Source organism: Manis javanica, chromosome 12, assembly GCF_040802235.1.
Source record: "Manis javanica isolate MJ-LG chromosome 12, MJ_LKY, whole genome shotgun sequence".
NCBI lineage: Eukaryota > Metazoa > Chordata > Mammalia > Pholidota > Manidae > Manis > Manis javanica.
In genome coordinates this window covers 7,196,904-7,211,546 of record NC_133167.1, presented here as the reverse complement: position 1 = coordinate 7,211,546, position 14,643 = coordinate 7,196,904, and the positions used below count along the sequence as shown (strand labels likewise).

The following is a 14,643-nucleotide window of genomic DNA, read 5'->3' as shown; positions in this document are numbered from 1 at the left end:
GGGTAGTTCTGAGCGGATGTTTTGGTTGAGCTAGCACCTGGGAACACTACCAACCTGGGATCACTTTAAGTTAGTGTACCTGCTTAGAATTAGCATGATTACATGGCATGACAGAAAGGCCATGTTTATAAATTTTTAGGGGAAGCACGCCTGTACCCCCAACTGGAGCCCAGGTAAAAATAAGACACATTCTTGGTGGTTTTTCTTCACCAGTAGGTGCATTTTTCTTCTAGCCTACCTTTTCACCAAGTTGGTTGCCCTTTAAAGGTTTTGATATTTTGAGGGGCCTAATTTCTACTTCTTTTCATTTCATAGGGTCAAAAACTTATTTTCTGTTCCTCCTGCAGCTTTAACTACAAGCCACTGGCACTGACACCAGAACATGCACCCCAGGGTCTCAGTAGCCTCAGCTTCTATATATTCTGGTTTTGAGTTTTAGCTCCGAGGGATTTTCCTTTCTCTCTTAGAGCTCAAATGTGCTCTCAAAAAGTTGGTACTACTTTGTTCAGTAGTTGTAGTAATTCGGTATCAGAAGGTTTTCCAGACTAGATCATAGACTGTTGGGTTATGGACCCACCTCCTGATTCTTTCCGAACTGGTCACCTGAGGCAGACATTGTGTGCTGTTTCTCAGGAGGAGCTGTAGATGTGACACTTGTCCTTGAAAGGAAGGATTATGGGTATCTTTACCACTGCTGTCATGTCCGCCAAGGAAATAGGCTCAAGAAGAGGGGGAATGACAGGTGGCAAGGGCTTCAGCAAGGTCAAGTAAGAGCAGCACTAAACATGGACAGTGGCATTTCACAATCGCGTGTCTTTGCCAGAGCGGGCTCCAGGGAATGGAGGGGGAAGAAGCCCGTTGTGTTCTAATCTCTGGGAGGATGGTCCTAGACGATTCCCAGTTTTCTCCGAATAATAACTTGTTGTTTATAAGTATGTGGCTGTTTATTTTATATTTTCTTCTTTTCATTCCCTCCGGGTTTCAACCGTGCCTTTGGTTGATTAGCTCTGTCAGAGAAACTGGACTCAGCCACAGAGTGGAGAGCCTGTCCACTGAGTACCTATCCTTGAAGCTTCCATTTATTTCTCCTCAAATGAAGTCAGCAAAAGACAGAACTGAGGAGGGAAGAGCTGAGCTGGGGTGTTAAAGTGAAAGAAGGAAGGTATGAGTTATTGCTGGTTTAACAGGAAGTTTCTGGTCTGTGGAGTTTCTAAAAATTATTATGAAATATTTCAAACTTACAAAACTAGGAAGAGTAGTAGTTCATCAACCCCTATTCACCCGTTTCACCAAAAGAATTTTTCAACATTTTGCCTCATTCATCCCTTTTTCTCTTTCCTTTGATGAAATATTTTAACAAAATTCCTGGCCTCATTTATTGTACATATACATACATATACATATATGTTCTATGCAATGTGAAAATTGTCTCATACACAGTCATAATACCATTATCATACCTGATAGAAAATTGCAGTTCTTTGGTACCATCTGTCATACTGAGAGTATTAGGAAGGCCTTTTGTTTTTAAACTCCTTTGAACACATTGAGATTGTTTCTCCTCTGTTGTCTTTGCACTTGTCATGCCCTGTGCTAAGAAGGCTCTGCTCTTGAGACCTTCACACAGTGGGCTTCTCATCATTCAGATCTTAGGTTCAGTATTACCTCGTTAATAGAGGCTTTTCCTAATCACCAGAGTGAAAGCAGTGTCCTCTTTTCCCCGCCCCGTTTGTCAGTCTCATCACTGTTTCACGCCTCGTTGAGCTGTCCTGTTTACATGTTTGTCTTCTCTGACCCCTACATTGTGAGTACCAGGAACATAGGGACCTTGTTGGTCATGTTGCATTTATTGCTCTGTGGCCTAAAGAGGTCCTGGCATAGTAATGAAGCGTTGTTTAGAAATAAGTCAGCTATTAGAGTAATAAGATTCCAAAATCATCTTAATATTTTATAACCATTATCTTCCTACAGCTGATTCCCATTCCAAAACTTTTCTTTCCTCAAGAGCTTTAACCAACAGCTGTGTTTACAAAAAGTGTTGGATTGTTGTCCCTTTCAGGGACATTTAATCTTTTAAATCCTCAAAATATTTTGTAAAATGTAAGTGAATAAAGTCACTTTTGACGTGTTGAGAGGCCATGTTGTTACTGACATAACTCTCATTTGAGATCACTTTATTTGAGCTTGCAGCTAATAAATCTGTTTTGGCTGATAGGAAACAGGATAGAATGATCTTGTAGCCAATGCAGTTTTTAACTGATTATTTGAATTTCTTTAATTTAGTACGTGATTTGTATAGCATTTAATGGTTATATTGTCAGTTGTTGAGAATGTTCTTTAGCATGAGAAAAAATGTAATTCAAACAGATATGATTTTATAGTTAAAGACTTGGATTCTTTTCAAAAGCCTAACATTTTGGACTACAGAAGAGATGCAAGAATGGTATAAAGAATTACTCTATACTCTTCACCAGATTCCCCAGTATTACATTTTATCATTTTTACATTAATATGCCCCCCCCACTTGTCCTCTGTAACACAAAGCCATTTTGTAACTATTGTGTCATGAGCAAAATAAAGAAATTAATATTGACTTAATGCCATTAGCTGATCTATAGATCTTACTCAGATATCTTCAGATTTTCCAGTCATGTCCTTTATATGAAAAGAAAAACCTCGATCACAGGTAGTATTGTGTTTGTCATGTGTCTTTAGTCTGAAAGTTTTTCCTTTCATGAATTTATGTTTTTGAATTTTACAAGCCAGTTATTTTGTAGCAGGTCCCTCACTTTCAGTCTAACTAATATTTCACAAGTGACAGGTTTTTCTTAATGGATCTTATTGGGAGGTGTATGATGATTTGTTCCATTACAGTTTACTGTGATCACTTGGTTAAAGTGCTCTGCCAGATTTCCCCACTGTCAAGATAGGCTTTTCCTCTGTGGATTTAATAAGTATCATTGAGGATATTTTGAGACTGTTTAATGTTCTATTACTCCTCAAACTTCTACCCAGTAGTTTTAACATCCATTGATGAATCTGAATTAATTAGGATGATGATGATTGCTAATGATAATTTTCTAATTCCATAATTTTTTCTACATTTACACAATGTTGGGATTCTAATATAATCAAGAGTTTCCCCTTTTATTTATTTGTTTTTATCAGTATGAACTCATAGATTCTTAGTTAATGGGTTATAAGCTGTTACCAGTTAAAACTTTTGATACCTAAATTGTCATTTAGATAGGAGCCTTTTCAACTGACTCCTGTGGTCGACCATTTGACATGTTCCCATTATTTTGGGGTGAATCCTTACTTTCTGGAACAACAAGATAGTCTAGGCTAGGGCTTGGCAAACTTCTGTAAGCATCCAGATAGTATTTTTGGATTTGCAGGCGATACAGTCTTTGTTGCAACTACTTAAGTCTACCCTCACAGTAGGAAAGCGGCCATAGACAATTCATAAATGAGTGAGCACGACTGTGTTCCAATAAAACTTTATTTACAAGGACAGGTGGATTTGGCCTGTGGACTCTTCTAGGCTTGTACTGTACTTTCCCTACTGCAGTCTCAGGATTGGCCATTTTTCTGAGGAGCCTCATTCCTCTTAGTGGTAAATGTAATTTAGAAACTGAGGTCGGGGCGCTAGATATGCTCATTGTTACTGGGATATTATTGGTTCTAGGCCCTCTTAGAAGACAGAGCTATAATGTAAGAATGTATGCATATATACTGTATAAGTTTTTGTGTGTATGTATACAGACACATCCATATTTCCATATTTATCTACATTATAAACCATAGAGTTATAGCGATATCTCCAATTCCATTTTAATACCACAGGGTTTATTCTAGCCTTTCCACCATTTGTAATTTCTTTCTCTAACATTGATAAACCTGATTCCTATTATCCACAATATATTTGTTGAATCCTAGAATATACAGAAAGTAGATTTAGAATTGCTAACCCATACCTCTGAGAAATAGTAATTTATTGATTAGAGTTAATTTTTATTTACACTTCTTATTTGTCTTTAACTTAAGAGTTTAGTTGAGTACTGTACCCAAAAATTGCTTGGATTAGTTCCCCCCCATCCCTTTAGTATGTTGTGTTTCATTTTAAATATAGTACGGATCACTTATTTTTATTTGAATTGTATTTTAGGCTATTTCTCCATTCTTATTTTATGTGGTTTCCAAAGTCAGAACCTACAAAAAGGTATAAGCAGGGAAATGTTACTCCACATTCATTTCTTTTACCCAGTTCTCACCTCCTTTTCATCCTATTCCATCTACTCCTTGTAGGTAATCATTCTCACTAGTTCTACTTTACTCTTCTGTGTGTCTTTTTGTACAAGTGAACAGTTGTGTGTAATACTTGTTTTTTTTTCTTGTTACCTAAAAGGAAGCATACTGTAGATTCATACTTTACATATCCTGTAATTCACAAGCTCAGGAGTTGATCAAAGTAGAGCACTTCTGTGTGGCAAAGGGGGTGGCCTCAGATGAGTCAAGTTACTGGAGGCGCAAGTAGGAGTTTCATCAGGTTATGGTCAAGTTGAACCAAGAACAAGAAGGGAGTAGATCAGGCTCCCCTAGGCATTCTGCCATGTGTTCAAAAGAAAATAAATATTTTGATAGCAGAGATCTGGTGATACCAATCTGTCTCTTGATCCTGCTGTAATGTAGACTGTTGTCCTCTAATCTAGAGGTTGCCCTCTGTGCCTGATGCACAGTTGCCATCCTGGGACCCCCTTACTCTATCATAATCTGGGAAATTAACTTTGTACAGTTGACCCTTTAACAACATGGGTTGGACTGTGCAGGTCCATTTATTAATAGAATTTTTTTTATATATTGGAAAACTTTTGGGGAGATTTGTGATAATTTGAAGAAAAAACATTTTCTTATCTCTAGCTATAACATACAAAATGTGTATCGACTGTTTATGTTATCAGTAAGGTTTCTGGTCAACAGTGGGCTATTAGTAAAGTTTTTGGGGACTCAAAAATTATATATGAATTTTGGACTGTGTGTGGGGTTAATGCCTCCTAAGTTCAAAGGTACTTCTTTTGTACTGTGTTTTCTCCTCATTGTATCCCATATCATCCTGTTTCCTTTTTCCTCTGTCATTTTGGTGGAGTACATACTTCAGTAGCTTCTTGGAATTTTTTTAGATCTGCTTTTCTGAAAATGTCTTTATTCCACTATCATACGTGATTATGAATTCCAGGTTAGGAGTAATTGTCTTAAATTTTTTTTTTTTACTACTTTACTGAGGTATAATGTATGCACATTAAATATTTCCAATGCTTAACATTTGTTCCTGGAGACCCAGTGTTTACTTTGGTATCATTTCCCTTCAGCCTGAAGAGCTTCCTTTGGTGTTTGTTGTAGTCCACTTTTGGTGATAATGGATCTTCCTGGTTCTCTGTTATCTGAAAAATATCTTTATTGTCTTCATTCTGTTAAATTCCACTGAAGAATGCTGATGTTTTTTATTTCATTGACAATTAGCTTCAGACCCCAGTAAGTTCAGACTATAAGCCTTGTCTCCTGTAGGTACAAATTTCAATTCAACTTTTTAGGCCTGTATGATGCTGTGCTGAGCTTGTTCTATACATCTACACTGTTAAGGAGCCAGCCTGAGATTTGTGCATGTTTATAAAAATGAGGGGAATTCCTTCTTTAGCTCTCTCCTCTTCTGGACTGCCACTAGCGGCCAGCTGTGCTTGCCCAGGCTCTTTTCCCTGTGTCTGGACTGGCAGTCTGGGATTTCTCTTGAAGTTTTAGCTGCCTGTAGTGTACCACTCCTGTGAGTGTGGTCTGCCCTTGGGGCAAAGCTGCCTGCTACCCCCACCAAAAGAAAAGAAATCCAACCCAAACCTTGAAACTCATTTTAGTGCCAGTCCTGTCTCCAAATTTCTACTCCTTCCGATAATGTCCCTCTTTTGTTTATTCTTCAGAATCTTCAGGTAGGTATTTTTTATGTTTCTTTCCTTCAGAGTTTATAGTTGTTAATTCAGTTTATTTTCCAGGGGTTGATGCCAAGCGTGGGTGCTCCTAAATTACCATTTACATCAGGAATTCAGTTGTTGTGATATTGACAAACCCTTTAGTAAGAGATGAAACCTGAAAGGTGGGTGTTTTAGTCGGGATTCTCTAGAAGAACAGAACCAATAGGATATAGATACAGGAAGATATTTATTATAAGGATTAGTTCTTGCAGTTATGGAAGCTGAGAAGTCTCCTACAGTTTGCTGTCTGCAAACTGAAGACCCAAGAAAGCTGGTAGTATAATTCAGTCTGAATCCAAAGGTCTAAGAACCAGGAGAACCAGTGATGTAGATTCCCATCTAGGTTTGAGGTTCCAAGAACCAGGAGTGCTGAAGGCAGGAGAAGATCATTGTTCCAGCTCAAGTATTCAGGCTTGAAGCCAAATTCTTTCTTCTTTAGCCTTTTTGTTCCGTTCAGGCCCTCAACAGATTGGATGATGCCTACCTACCCACAGTGAGATGGGTAAAGTACTTTACTGCCAAATGAGTCCATCAATACAAATTTCATTTCGAAACACTCTCACAGGCACATTGTGAAATAATGGTTAGCCAAATACCTGGTACCCTGTGATCCAATCAAGTTGGCACATAAAATTAGCCATTATAGTAAGTTAGATTACAGAGTTGCAGTGAGAAACTCTGAAGGGTTTTGAAAAGTCACTTCATGAAATGTTTTCTCTGTGTTAGGTGAAACATGTGTTAGGTAACTGAAGAAAAGAAATTAGTATTTGAAAGATCTGTTAACAAACTGTTGTCATCTTTAGGCTATACTATTGCAACAACCTGAATTCAGATAGTGCTTATCAAGTTGGAAAGGAAGGAGTCATTTAGGGTGCGTTTTGAAAGTAGAAAAGATAGAATTTGGTAATAGAGCATTATTAATGGAGAGGAGGAGATTAGATGACTACCGTTTGCTGCCTAGGGATGATAATGATGTCATTAATCTGGATGCAGTATGCAAGCGGAAAATCTAGTTTGAGGAGAATAATAACTTGAATTAGAAACATGTTGCATTAAAAGCACTTGCCAACATTATTCAGTAGGAAGTTGGAAAGTTAAAGAAGAGCTTCAGACAGCTGGGCTGGAGATGTAGATTTAAAATTCTTTAATAGAGAATTGAGACAAGGCTTAAGGATAGAACCTTGCAAGTGGCAAAACTTAAAAGGTAAGTGAAAGAAGAGGAGTCAGCAAGGAAAATGGAGATTTGCTGAGAGAGTTGGAGGAACCAGGAGACTGGGGTGTGTTCTGAAGGTAAAGGAAGGAGAGTTTGTAGTCCCAGGGGCTGTTCAGTGGCATCCTGTTCTAGAGGTGGCAGGGAAAAAAAATCTGAGAGTATGTCATTATTTTATGGAATGAAGATTTTTCTCCCTAGGAGTACTGAAACCCTTAGTTCATTGTAGAAATGAGGGCAAAAGTCTTATTCCAAGGGAAATTAAAGAATATGTCATAAAGGAAATAAAGGTTATCAGTCTAGACACATTTTAAAACTATGGCAGGGATGGGAATGAGAGGAATGGAATGGTAGCTGGTAGCTTGAAGTGGACAGAAGGTGAACAGGGCCAGAGCCTGAGATTGGCTGTACACTGTTGGGAAGGCAACTGTGTCTAGAGTAGCTAGATAAAAATGGATGAAAAACGCTGAAGAACATTCAACAAGTTAGGTTGAAAACATGTAGGGAACATTTCTTCCTCTCATACAGGAAGGGAGGAGAGAATAGATGAAATTATGAAGGAAGTTTTGTCAGAAGAGTGATCCAAATAGGGGGGAGTTTGGAATTTAAGGCATTGATTGAGAACAAGAGAGTTAAGAGTGAGGTTGACACTTCCACTTCCAGCTATGGTATAAAAACTAGTTGGAAACCAGTCTTACTTCAGACAACAGCTAGGATAGCAGGCTTACCCCTGCCTCCCTCAAGTAATCTGATGAAGGTGTCTGAGAGGTAATAAGAGAGTGAATATCTAAGAGAAAATAAAGGCTTAGGGAGATAAGGCTAGAATTTGTGATTGTCTCCTGTGGATGCATACTGATTTTTAGAGGATCAGCTGAAAGACTAAGAAGCTGAACAACTGAGCAAAACATTTGATACTCTCTTAGGGCTGGAGAGAGAAGGATTGGGATTTTGACCCTGCTAACATGGGGAGTGTGTGGCCCTGATGAATCACTCTTATTTGGGATTGGGACCCTGAGGGGCTACAGCCTACAAGTAAGGGTAAACTGGATGTAGACAGGCTTTCACAGGAACTATAACTCTACTCTGAAACATTTAAATCCTGAAAAAAAATTGAGGTAATTTATTGTATTTGTCTCAGGTGCTTGGCAGAAGCAAATGTAAATCCTTTTTGAAAGATGATAACATTATACAGGGCCTGAAATTACTACTACAAAAATTTTGGAAATAAAATGTCCAGCCCATAATAATAATAAAAAAAGACTGGCACAGCATGATCAGCAACATGAACAAAATAAAACAGAAGCAACAGAAGATAACATTAGATTCACAGGGCCTCTGATATTGGAGTTTTCGGCAGCCAGCTTTAATGTAGCTATGCTGCCTTGTTCACAGAGATAAAAGACATGATTTGCCATTTTCAAGAGAGAACTGGAAACCTTCAAATAACAAAATGGAAAATATAGACTTAATAGAAAACATAGTAACTGAAATTAGGAGTTTAATGGATGAGTTTAATAGAAGATTAGCTAGAGTTGAAGAGAGAATTAGTGAAGTGGAAGAATTACTGAAGACATGTAGGGAAATAGGGATGTTGAGGTCAGAAATGTGTAATTGGAGTCCTAGACAAAGGGTTGAGAAAGATTAGGTAGAAGTGATATGGGAGGAGATTGGCTGAAGACTTTCCTTAACTGATGAAAGTTATCAAGGAGTAGGTTCAATACAGCTTACTAACACTAAAAATGATAAAAAAGAAATCTACACCTTGTTATATAGTAGTAAACATATAGAAACCAAAGATGAAGAGAAAAATTTCAAAAACTGCTGGAGGTGGGGAGAGGGATTAGACTAACGCTGATTGCTCAGCAGAACAGTGGAGGCCAGAAGACAATGGAGTGATCTTTAAATTACTGAGAGAAAAGAATTGACAATCCAGAATTCTAAAACCTGAGAAAATATTTTACAAGAATAAAGATGAAACACAAAATGTTTCAGACTTGATAGTTTTTCAGCTGCACTAGCTACTCTTGAAAATGCTCAGAAGTCACATGTGGCTACTGGAGAGCATAGATATTAAAAATTGCCATTATTTCAGAAAGGATAACACTGTTATAGGTAGTAATAAATTCATTAGGATATTTTGACCAATATTCTGCAAAAAAAGGGAGACCCTCCAAAAAAGATGAAATTGACAAATTCCTTAAAAAATGCCGATTACTATCCCATAGGAAATTAAAAAATCCAGATTATATGTCAAAAAGCTATTTATTTATTTAATTAATTTATTTTTCATGTCTTTGTTTTCCTTTGGTATTCAGGGGAAATACCATCTTCATAGAATGATTTGGGAAATATTTTCTCTAATTTCTGGAAGGGTTTGTAAAGGATTGGTATTATTTTTTATTTCAGTGTTTTTCTTTCAGTGAATTCACCAGTGAAGCAATCTGGGTTTTTCTTTATTGGATGATTTAAAATTACTAATTCAGTCTCTTTACTTGTTACATGGCTGTTTAAATTATATAATTCTTAAATCACCTTCAATAATTTGTGTCTTTCTAGGAATTTGTCCATTTCATTGAAGTCTAGTTGACGTAAAGTTGTTTGTTGTGTTCCCTTATGATCCTTTTCATTTCTGTAAGGTTAGTAGAGATGTCCCCTCTTTCATTACTGTTCAGTGGTCACCCTGTGGAGGTGGAATTGGACTCTTTTTCAATTAGTAGGGTGTCTAAGCTAATTGCATTCAATATGCCAAGATAATTTGAGAGAAAAGTCATTAATCACCAAGAGACACCTGGGGAAAATAAGGTGGGTTTAAGTTTGTCTGCCCTGGCTTGAGTGAGTCAGAAGTGGGCTAGACCCTTAAAATTGCTAGGGGATTGGAGAGAAGTTTCCATGTGCAGACTGGGGGTTTGTGAAATTAGAATTTCTCACTGGGGCCGAAGGTAGGGATGCATGGATTTTCTTTTCTTTATTTTTTTATTAAGGTATCACTGATATACACTCTTATGAAGGTTTCACAAGATAAACAATGTGGTTACTACATTCACCCATATTATTGTGTCCCACCCCCATACCCTACTGAAGTATTGTCCATCAGTGTAGTAAGATGCCACTGAGTCACTGCTTCTCTGTGCTATGCTGTCTTTCCCGTGACTTCCCCCACACCAGACACATGGATTTTCTTACCAACTTGTCCAGATAGGTTAAAGGGGAAAGGGGAGGTAAGGCTTAAAATAAGTCAGTGGTCAGTCATCACAAAATTGAGCCAAACTCTTTATTACAAACCATGAAATTGGATTTAAAAAAAATAATTTTTCTTCATTTTAATTCTTTACTTCAGACTGGATAATCTTGATTGATCCTTTTTTTTTCAGGTTTATTGATCCTTTCTTCTGCCAGCTCATGTCTGCTATTGAGTTCCTCTAATGAATTCTTCATTTCAGTTCTCCTAACTTTCAACTTGGAATTTCCGTTTTAAAAAAATTTCTATTTTTATTGGTATTTTCTGTTTGATGAGTCGTTAGCTTCATACTTTACTTTAAAAATGGTTTCTCTTAGTTCTTTGAACATATTTCTCATAGTTGCTTGAAGTCTCTGTTGCCTAACTCCAAAATCTAGGCTCCCCCAGAAACAATTTTTACTGAAACTGCCTAACACCTCCCCACCAGGTATTAAGTTATACTTTTCTGTTCTTACCATATCTTACAGTTTATTTTGGAAACCTGGACATTTTTGGTAATATATTCTGCATTCTGATTCCTTTTTCCCAGGAGTTGATTGGTCTTTTTGTTTGTTTAGTGACTTGCCTGCGTTAATTCTGTGAGTCTGTTTCTTCTGTAGTATGTGGCTACTGATGTCAGTTCTTCTTTTCCTGTTTTCATTTTTAAGCCTGACTTTCTAGCAGTTGCCCTTCGGTTGTTGTATCTTAGTGGTCAGCCTATGATTGCTCAGAGGTTGTGTTTAAACTCCTTGAAACAATGAAGCCGCCATCCTTTTTCAGTGGTTCTTGTGACACCTGGGGAATGCATTCAAAACTGAGGAACTTACAAGTCTGCCCTCGCTTTTGCTTTCTGTATTTACAAAGCTCATTCATCCAAGGATGAGTAGCTTTCTAGGGCCCTCTCATTTCTCTTCTGCATGTTACTCCTCTTACTTACTACATGGAACTACCAGTCTTCACAGCTTGCCCTGCCCCAGTAGGACTTCCACACCAAGGAACTGAAAGTGGGTGTGGGATGGTGAGAATGCCAGGAGTGGTGCACCTGGTGTGTGTGGGCTCACGGGGAAGACAGTGTAGCTCAGAGAAGACAAACAGGGACTCTGTGGCATCTTACTACGCTGATGGACAGTGACTGCAGTGGGGTATGGGGGGGGGACTTGATAATAAGGGTGAATGTAGTAACCACATTGTTTTTCTTGTGAAACCTTCATAAGAGTATATATCAATGATACCTTAATAAAAAATAAACTGTCATACATTTCTATTATTCTTACTGAAATTAAGTAGATTTTCTGTAATAAATACTTCTCAATTTGTTGCCAATACCCAGATCCTTAAATAGGTAGTTCTTATAAATTTATCCAGTTTAATTGTTGTTTTTGTTTTGGGGATTTGTTAAACACCTAATTCAACCATTCTGGGCATCCTTTCCCCTGCTTTTTCCTCTCTGTCTCCATCTATGTCTTGCTGTCTGTTTCTGTCTCTTACAATTTTAAACATTTACTATTTATTAAAGTTGAATTTTATTTCAGAACAAGTTATGAAGAAAACGTCATTGGCAAAAGTCTTACCACTTCTTGGTGACTATTTCATGTGTTTCCCAGTGATGTGTAGTGTGAATTGTTTATTTCATTAATTTCAGTGAGATTTACTTTGAACCTATCCTCTTTTTTTTTTTTTATTCTATCAATTTTGTCCTCTTTTACTTGTTTATACCATCTCTTGTTCTCCTTTGGCTCCATCTTAGCTTATGAATGGGCTCAACCTTTTCTTTCTTTAACCTCTCTTTTGACTTTATCTCCTTGAGTTTCCTGCACTACCCAGGTTCATAAATTTCATCTGCTCTTGCTACGCATCAGCATTGAAGACTAGGATAAGGCTAGTAGATGCCCGAGGCACAAACATTTATGGAGACACTCACTCTCGGAATCCTGCAAGTGCAGGGTTGGTACTTGCATGGCTTTGCTTTTATGAATTTTGTATCTTAGGTGCCTGGCTTGCCTCACCCTAGTTTTGGCTCTGCTACTCATGTTTCTCATTAGAGCATATTCATTATAACCTGGCTTCTGTCCTAAATAGGCTTCATTTGTTCAAAATTTTGAGCACCTGCTCTGCACTATGCATTGTCCTAGGTTTGGGGAATACAGAGGGTCTCAAGACACTTCTTTCACTCTGAGGTTTTCTTCAGATTTAATCTTTCTTGGGTCTAGTGACTTTTCCCCATTCTTCCTCATTCCTGCTTTTTTGTACCATGGACATTATTGACCATACTGTTTGTTCATCCTCACCCCAGGGTGTGAGGATGTACAGCTATTTCCATGATGAAACACCTTTCTAGGAACCAGTGGGCAGTTGGGCAGTGTGTTATGGTCCTCATTATGGAAGCTGGTGAGGACCAGAAACTGACTTGTGCTTTCAGTGTGTTAGGGTAGGAGCGGCCAGGATCTCTCCCAGGTTAATGGGCCTTCACAACCACGTTGCTGGGAAAGGAAGGCTGCTTGTTCATTCATTCTGCTTAGCATCTTATATGCTTGGAATCTTTACATCTCTTTCCAGTACCCAAAGGCAAGCTTTGACTCCCTGCCCAACTATGTGGTTTATTTTTTGCCAACTTTATTTCCTGGGTCCTGTGTTCTTTTCCCATTCTTTGCTGACTTGTTTTTAGTGTGGCTTCCTTGAATGACCTTGCTCTGCTTGGTGTTCTTACTGTTTGTGCATGAAAACTAATCACTCATTTAAGTAGTGAATATTACTTCCATCCTAGTTATTGTGGGCCACTGGGGTTTCCACAGTGACCCCAACCAAACATGCCTTGTCTTCCTGAATTAGAGAGACAACTTAGGTGTAAATCACACCACCTGGATATTTGCTGTAAAGGGAAGTTACAGATGCAGCTGACCTACGGTTATTTGAGTTGAGATCTCTGTCTCATTTCACTTAGCTCGTAGTAATGCCCCTTACTTTTGAACTCTTGCCTGCATCAGGATTTGATATGATGTACCCATTTTCAATTCTGGCTGTTGTTTTTGGATTTTCTTCTTGCCCCCAATCCCTTGCTCCACCCCAGGCTGCCGTTATTTTTATTCTTACTCAATAGTGGGTGCAAATCCTGATCATTAACCTGTCGTCCTTTGGAAGTTATTTTCTCCCTTGTTTTCTTGACATCAAATGTGTTGGTTCTTTTTCTACATCTTTATTAGCTTGTTATATTTTATATTTTTTCCTATTTGCCTTTCCTAAAAATTGCCCTAACCCAGATTTTGTCCTAGGTCCTCTTTTGTTTCAGTTTACCCTTTCTTGACAGTCTTGGTCATTCTAGAAAACTTCAGGTTACCAACATTATGCAAATGGCTGACTAATTTATCTCTCTAAGTTATGCTTCAGTTTCCAAGTATTTGGTGTAGAGATATGTGTAGAGGAATGTATTTCCATGTGTATACATATACACAGAGGTATGTATTTCCATGTATTTAATACCCCGGATAATTCATTATCTTCTCAAACTTAGTGAAGTTATCGTCTCCCAATGTCCTCACTTGAAATCTCACACAATTGCAGCCTCCTCGCTCTCCTCCAGATCTTCCTGGTGGGCAAGTGGTGCCCGCTTGTCCTGTGTAATACCGTGCTAGGGGCTTCTTCTGTTTTCAGTGTGTGCTTGTACAACTCTAGTTCCTTTCTTTCTTTTCACCCAGTCTGTTCTTTCCTAAGGTGCAACTGCCGCTAGTCTTTCTCAGTCCTGATGACTCTGAATCCTGTGCCATGTTAATTTTTCCTGAAACACAACTCTGATCTGTTGTTTTTCTGCACATTCATGCTTCAAAAGTTCCTTACTGCCTTTGAAAAACTGGGCTGGTTTTCTAGATCTTCCAACTTGTTTTAATTTCCTTGCCACTGCCTATCTTCGTATGGGCTGGGCTCTGTCCAAATGGAATTAATGTGGCAAGAACCAGCCTGTACTTTTCCTGTTTGTGTCTCCATTTTTGTTACCTTTGCCAACAGTATGCTTTTCTCACATTTTCAGTTCTTCCTTGAAATCTTTCCTGAAGTTCTCTCAGATTTCCTGACCTGAAGATTCTCTCTTCCATCATATGTGCATTTACCTGTACTTTAAAAGAGCATAGTGCTTATCACTTCTCAACTGGTATTAATTGTTATTTCAGTGTAATTTTTATAGATAATTTTTGTACGCCTCATTG

At 38.1% G+C, this 14,643-nt stretch overlaps 1 protein-coding gene across 5 annotated transcripts in view; it reads left to right on the top strand.

Annotated features, from left to right (window-relative positions):
• Positions 1-14,643, top strand: part of DIS3L2 (DIS3 like 3'-5' exoribonuclease 2) — a 369,779-nt gene that overhangs the window by 32,076 nt on the left and 323,060 nt on the right. The window contains exon 2 of one of the 5 annotated variants that reach the window (XM_073217987.1): positions 1,006-1,162. The exons of 3 other annotated variants lie outside the window; for them this stretch is intronic. The gene's annotated coding sequence lies outside the window, so the exon portion shown is untranslated. Of the gene's footprint in view, positions 1-1,005; positions 1,163-7,203; positions 7,225-14,643 lie in introns of those variants that run through there. One more of the 5 variants, XM_073217988.1, reaches the window with a different exon arrangement.